We start from the raw sequence: 7,593 nt of genomic DNA on the forward strand, positions 1-7,593 counted from the left end.
CAGGAGAAGTCAGGACTCCTGATTGACATACATCTTCCAGGATGGGAAGCCAAAATATAGAAGCCATTGGGCCACCATAATAACCAGACAAAACTAGTATTGTGGTAATGATCATCCAGCAATGGCGGTCTACTATTCTTCTCTGTCCGGTTTTCCAGAGTTCCCCCCAAGGAAGCATTTAGTTAAGATGCCACACTGCACTCTCTGCTGGTGTGCGGGTCTTCATATATTCCTTCACAAAGTGAAAACTTCAATGTCTATAACGTAACCTGTTTTTCTTATTTTCACAGAATCATCTGGCCTTTGTTATGGAGTATCTGAGCGAAGGAGATCTCGCCGAATTCATAAGATATTCAGCTCCATTTCCGCTGGACATCTTAAGGTAAGTTTGATGTCGGGGTCACTTTGGAGTCGGGGGAGGCTGACCACTGAGGACAGGCAGTGACCTAGCCAGGCCCCTCCAGCTGATCCCGTCCATCTATACCCCTATGTACTATAGGGAGAAGTTACTTTATCTTTACCATTAACTGATCTGTGATGATTTTCGATGCTAATCCATGTATTTCTTTCTCCATCAGAAACCTAACAGCGGAAATTATTTGCTGCCTGCAATTCCTGCACGCCAGAGAGATCGTTCACAGAGATCTGAAGCCGGAAAACATCCTCTTAGACGAAGATGGCCACGCCAGAGTTGCGGATTTTGGATTGTCAGCGAAGGGAGTCACCGAGTCTAAGAGAAATAACGGAATTGTAGGGACACCAATCTACATGGCCCCAGAAGTAAGTATGAACCCGATATCAGACTTAATTATAACATTTATCAAGATATACCAATTATTATGATTGGATATAGAGAAGAGATAAAGGGGTGCTCCACTTCCACTAAATGGAGAATGTTTCCACTGGTGCCCCCGGTTGCTTTTAGTGGGTTTCCAGGCCAGAACAATATCCCCAACAAAAGCTGGGAAGTTCTGAGTCATGGAGCAGTGTTGGGGCTTCTTTGTAGGGGACATTGAGGCTGAGTGTAGATGGATTCATCTGCCTGGCCCGTTTCACACATATGAATGGGGTAAAACCTCCAGTAACTGCTCACCCACTGTTTCCCTTCTCCTCTTTAACATGGGGAGCGCTTGTGAACATTGAGCTATTGGGGTCAGTATACCTTCATCCACCTACTTTAAATGGGGCAATTAAAGGGCACCTCTAGGCAAAGCCCTAGACTGTTTAACCCCTTTCTATTCTATACAACGTTTAAAAAAAAAAAGGTTTTGACTATACTTGCCCTTTAAGCCCCACCTCCAATATTCGCAAGCTCCACTTCAGTTTGATGCCGTTTCATTGCAATTTTAGTCATGCATGAGCTTTATACATCACATATGTCACTATGTTATCATCTCTGTCCTCTGCCTGGTCTGACAATATGCTCATCCCTTTTTCTCTTATGTTTCTTCAGGTCTTGCAAGAAATGGATTATTTCAGCATGGTTGACTATTTCTCCCTTGGAGTTATAGTATACGAGATGGCGTTTGGCAAACATCCCTTCATCACCAGTACTGACGACTGGGAACAAATAAAGATGAAAATGATTTATATGGAGCCCGATTTTGAGGAGGGTATGGACCCTGACCTCCATGACCTCTTAGTTAGGGTAAGTTACAGAGATCCTCAGCTCCTCTATTGCTCAGATATTGTTATTGGTCATGCAGCATCTCTTTATATTTCATTCTCATATATTTCATTCTTCATTACAGCTTCTGTGGAAAGACCAAGAGGGCCGAAACCATCTAGTCAGTGACATCAGGAGCCATCCGTTCTTCAAGACTATCGACTGGGCAGAGTTAGAGGGAAGAAAGTCAGACGAGCCACCTGAATCTGAACCAGTAAGTATACAGATAATAGAGTCCAAACACATTGGAGGGGGAGGGGAGATTTTCAGCAGCAGGCTCTTCCCCATCTAAGACATTTGTTTTACCAGACTTTTCAGACCAGTGTATATGAATTTGTGATCACTATACAATCATACGGCCTGGTCTGAATGGTTTCTGTTTAGTATTGGAGATGATTATTGTGTATGTCATCTGACCACTAGAGGGAGCTAGGGTGGAAGGAGCGTGCTTGGTGAAATCTGCTGCACCTCGGGGGTGGGGTTCACCATACTTTGTTACCATTCTCTGTATCAATTAGAAATAGTAATGAATGTCTTTTTCTCTTTCTAGATTTATGAGGAACCATCAAATAACAGCATGCCATTGAATGAATTTATCAAAACCCTGGACCGGGAGGCTCCAATATCACCATATGAGCAGGAGTATTTCACAGGCTTTTCATACATGAGCGACAGTTTGATGATGTCACCAATGGAGTTATTTTCACCTCCACCATCATCGCCAGAGAAGCCTAATTTCGCTGACTGTAGTGATGAGAGTGAGCTTCAGAGGGAGGAACCTATGGACTGGGATCCAATATTATCATTGAAGATCCAGAGACCAGTACCGACTCCAATGGAGAACCATTATAAAGATGCTCTTCAACAATTGGCAGAGCTAATGGTCGTTTATCAGCCACCACCAGCGGTCAGACAGGAGAATCTCGTCACACCCTGGCCAATGCATTACGAGGAGGCTCATAAGAACCCAAAAGAGCCTGAGGAGCCTAATAATATCTATGACTTTGGCTACAAGAGAGTTAGTCAGATTCAGCAGCCACCTCAGGACTTCTTCCCAATGGCATACAACCAGGAGAATCTCTTTACACCGTGGCCGATGTACCATGAAGAAGCTCATAACAACCTCATAGAGCCAGAGGAGCAGAATAATATCTATGACTTTGGCTGCAAGAGAGTTAGTCAGATTCAGGAGCCACCACAGGACTTCTTCCCAACGGCATACAGCCAGGAGAATCTCTTTACACCATGGCCGATGTACCATGAAGAGGCTCATAACAACGTCATAGAGCCAGAGGCGCAGCAACACCTATGTGACATATTTCTACCACCAGAGAGACAGGACAGTGGACTTACACCCTGGCCCTGTATTATGAGGAGGCTCATGACAACATCATAGAGCCAAATGTTCAGTTTTTCCCAATTGCCTAAGTCTAGTTCACACCCCTTCAGGCTGGGCGCACATGAGCCAGTTTTTATCAGTATGCTTTTCTTATATTTGTGTGCTTTTCTTATATTTGTGTGCTTTTCTTATATTCATGTGCGTTTCTTATATTCGCCTGCTTTGGTGGTGACACAGGCTGCTGCATTTGGTGTAAGCTGCTGCATTTGGTGGTGACATAAGCTGCTGCACTTGGTGGTGACATAAGTTGCAGCATTTGATGGTGAGATAGGCTGCAGCATTTGGTGGTGACATAAGCTGCAGCATTTGGTGGTGACATAGGCTGCTGCACTTGGTGGTGACATAAGTTGCAGCATTTGATGGTGAGATAGGCTGCAGCATTTGGTGGTGACATAAGCTGCAGCATTTGGTGGTGACATAAGCTGCTGCACTTGGTGGTGACATAAGTTGCAGCATTTGATGGTGAGATAGGCTGCAGCATTTGGTGGTGACATAAGCTGCAGCATTTGGTGGTGACATAAGCTGCTGCACTTGGTGGTGACATAAGTTGCAGCATTTGATGGTGAGATAGGCTGCAGCATTTGGTGGTGACATGAGCTGCAGCATTTGGTGGTGACATAAGCTGCTGCACTTGGTGGTGACATAAGTTGCAGCATTTGATGGTGAGATAGGCTGCAGCATTTGGTGGTGACATAAGCTGCAGCATTTGGTGGTGACATAAGCTGCTGCACTTGGTGGTGACATAAGTTGCAGCATTTGATGGTGAGATAGGCTGCAGCATTTGGTGGTGACATAAGCTGCAGCATTTGGTGGTGACATAAGCTGCAGCATTTGGTGGTGACATAAGCTGCTGCATTTGGTGGTGACATAAGTTGCAGCATTTGATGGTGAGATAGGCTGCAGCATTTGGTGGTGACATAAGCTGCAGCATTTGGTGGTGACATAAGCTGCTGCATTTGGTGGTGACATAAGTTGCAGCATTTGATGGTGAGATAGGCTGCAGCATTTGGTGGTGACATAAGCTGCAGCATTTGGTGGTGACATAAGCTGCAGCATTTGGTGGTGACATAAGCTGCAGCATTTGGTGGTGACATAAGCTGCTGCATTTGGTGGTGACATAAGCTGCAGCATTTGGTGGTGACATAAGCTGCAGCATTTGGTGGTGACATAAGCTGCAGCATTTGGTGGTGACATAAGCTGCAGAATTTGGTGGTGACACATGCTGCTGCTTTTGGGGGTGACATGCCTCGGGCGGTGATGTCATAAGGGGCGGGGAAAGAAAGAAAGAAAGAAAGAAAGAAAGAAAGAAAGAAAGAAAGAAAGAAAGAAAAAGAAAGAAAGAAAGAAAGAAAGAAAAAGAAAGAAAGAAAGAAAGAAAGAAAGAAAGAAAGAAAGAAAGAAAGAAAGAAAGAAAGAAAAAAAAAAAAAAAGAAAAAAAAAAGAAAAAGAAAGAAAGAAAGAAAGGAGTGCACAGAGCCTCCTTTCCTCCCTCTCTCCCCAGCACATAGAGACACTTCTAATCCTTTACCTGCTATCCAGCTTGAATCCATTGGTACTTCACCTGTTGCCCAGCCAGATTCCACTGATCCTTTACCCGCTGACCAGCCTGACTTCATGGATACGCCACCAGCTATCAAATCTGGTGCCACTGATCTTCTACTGTTCATGCTGACACTACTAATCCTTTACCTGCTATCCAGCTTGAATCCATTGTTATTTAACCTGTTGCCCAGCCATATGCCCCTGATCCTTTATCTGCTGACAATCCTGATGTTGCTTATATACCACCTGCTGCCCAGTCTGCCTCTGCTAGTTTTGTGCCTGCTGCCCAGTCAGTCTCTGGTACTAGGGTCAAGATATCACCAACTCCAGAGGTCTAATACCTCTACATCTCCATGCATGTTGCATGCCTGGCATGGGTTACCCGTTTGGTCCAAGATTCCTGTAGTCAACTTTCATGCGCCATTTGCTTAGGTTGTGTCAAAGCCTGGTGGTCCAGATTTCTGCTTTTTATTTACAGCTCCAGTAGTAGAGGTGTTCGGGTTAAGGGCAGAGTTCCATCTGAATTTTGTCCTGGTGTAATGTGTGCCTCGGCGATTCCAAGAGTGTTCGGGGACCTTTGCTGGGGAACCAATGTCTTGAAAAGACCTGGGTGACTGTTAAAATACACTTACAGCTCCAGTAGTAGAGGTGTTCTGGGTAAGGGCAGATTTCCATCTGACTTTTGTCCTGATCCAGTTGTAATGTGTGCCTCTGCCACTCCAAGGGCATTAGGGGACCTTTTCTGGGGAACCAATGTCTTGGTAAGACCTGGGTGACTGTTAAAAAAAAACTTAAATTTACAGCTCCAGTAGTAGAGGTGTTCTGGGTAAGGGCAGATTTCTATCTAAAGTTTGTCCTGATCCAGTTGTAATGTGTGCCCCTGCCACTCCAAGGGCATTAGGGGACCTTTTCTGGGGAACCAATGTCTTGGTAAGACCTGGGTGACTGTTAAAATACACTTACAGCTCCAGTAGTAGAGGTGTTTAGGGGACCTATGCTGGGGAACCAATTCCTTGGAAAGACCTGGGTGACTGGTAAAATGAAAAGCAGTATGGGTTAGGGGACTCCACGTTAAGCCTGCAGATGGTCCATGGGATCCCAGCATTGGGATATTTTCTGCCCTGTGGAGCTGCAAGTTCCAAATGTTGTACTTGTTAAAGGATCTGACCTGCGGGAAACTCAGCCAGCTTCCAGGCCCCAACAGCAAGGCACTCAGCCAGCTTCCCAGACCCCAACAGCAGGGCACTCAGCCTGCTTCCAGACCCCAACAGCAGGGCACTCAGCCTGCTTCCAGACCCCAACAGCAGGGCACTCAGCCAGGTGGCAGAGCACCTAGCCAGTTGTCAGAACCTGGCAGCATGTTATCTAACAGACTGAAGGACTATCAATTTTAAAATGTACTTTTTATCATATTATAGAGCACTTTTAAAGCAGAACAGGTTGCTTTCAACCAAACTATAAACACATCATATGGCTGGTATCATGGCTGATCACCATGAGAACTGCAGATCAAACAGAAATAAAAATGGAAGTTTCCTTGCTTGTAAAGGATAAGAGGTCAGTAGAAGCAATATTAACCACCAACAATGGTGTCAGTGGACACAGTAATACCTGGACCTAGGTAGTATTACGCCTATTTGGATGCACTGTGCCCGCACGGGTGTGCTAGAGAGCCGCAACCTGGGAGCTGCCTTGCAGCGCAACATCCACACCTCCAGTGGCTCTGGTGAAGACCAGGTGGCTCCTTAGACCCTGTGACTCTGGTACACCTCCGTTTGCATGCGGTCACACTGCTCCAACTCCAAAAAATAGCCACAAAAATAGCTGAATTAAAAGAAAAATGGAGTCCATTCAAAGATACGTCAGAATACAAAGAAAAATCTGCTCAAATACAAAGGTTTTTGGCTAAAGCTGATAAAGACATCAAACATAAAAAACCTAAAAATACCAAAGGGATTGGAACATCTATAGAGAAAAAGTACTTTTTATCATGTTGTAGGGCACTTTTAAAGAAGAACAGGTTGCTTTCAACCAAACTATAAACATATCATATGGCTGGTGTCATGGCTGGTCACCTATACAACACCATGAGAACTGCAGATCAAACAGAAATGAAGATGGAAGCTTCCTTGCTTGTAAAGGATAAGAGGTCAGTTGGACGCAATAATAACCACCAACAATGGTGTCAGTGGGTGCACCTTGTGTGTAAACATCAGAAGAGCATCTACGGTCTTCAACAATCTGCAAGGATGTGGAATGTGAAAGTGAACAAAGTACTTACTAAAGAGGGATTCTCAAGATGTAAAGTAGACGGGGGTCTCTACTCCAGGAATCAAGAAGACAGATGGATATACATCCTTATCTATGTTGATGACATTTATAACCTGTTTTGAACAAGAAGGGGATTACAATCAGAAAGTTCACAAGCTGAAAGAAAATTTTGAAATCAAAGAACTTGGGGACATTAGCTACTATCAGAGAAACTTCAAGAGTTTGTTTCCATGTCTAGCAACAAATTCCAATGCAAACCAGGACTAATACGCACTGTAGCAGAGCGTCCCAGAGAGAGCCAGGAAAAGTCCACTTCGAGGTTTATACATCTCCCAGGCAATTTTTCAGGGCAATGGCTGGTGTTAGTGCTTCAATCATCCCCGGCACCAAGGTTGGTATGGTGTCAGGAGTCAGGATGATTGAAACACATTATTTCTATCATTACATTGTAATGTAAAATGAAATGGTTCAACTCACCATAATGCAGAATCATTGGGAGCCCTGAGCGTGTCACTTGCCACCATCGCTTGTCACTTGCCACTATGCCTGCCACCAGATGGAGATGTCACTTGCCACGCTGCCTGGCTGCCACCAGATGGAGATGTCACTTGCCACGCTGCCTGCCACCAGATGGAGATGTCACTTGCCACGCTGCCTGCCACCAGATGTTGATGTCACTTGCCACGCTGCCACCAAATGGAGATGTCACTTGCCA

The sequence above is a fragment of the Aquarana catesbeiana genome, linkage group LG09 (genome assembly GCF_042186555.1).
Source record: "Aquarana catesbeiana isolate 2022-GZ linkage group LG09, ASM4218655v1, whole genome shotgun sequence".
NCBI classification, from domain to species: domain Eukaryota; kingdom Metazoa; phylum Chordata; class Amphibia; order Anura; family Ranidae; genus Aquarana; species Aquarana catesbeiana.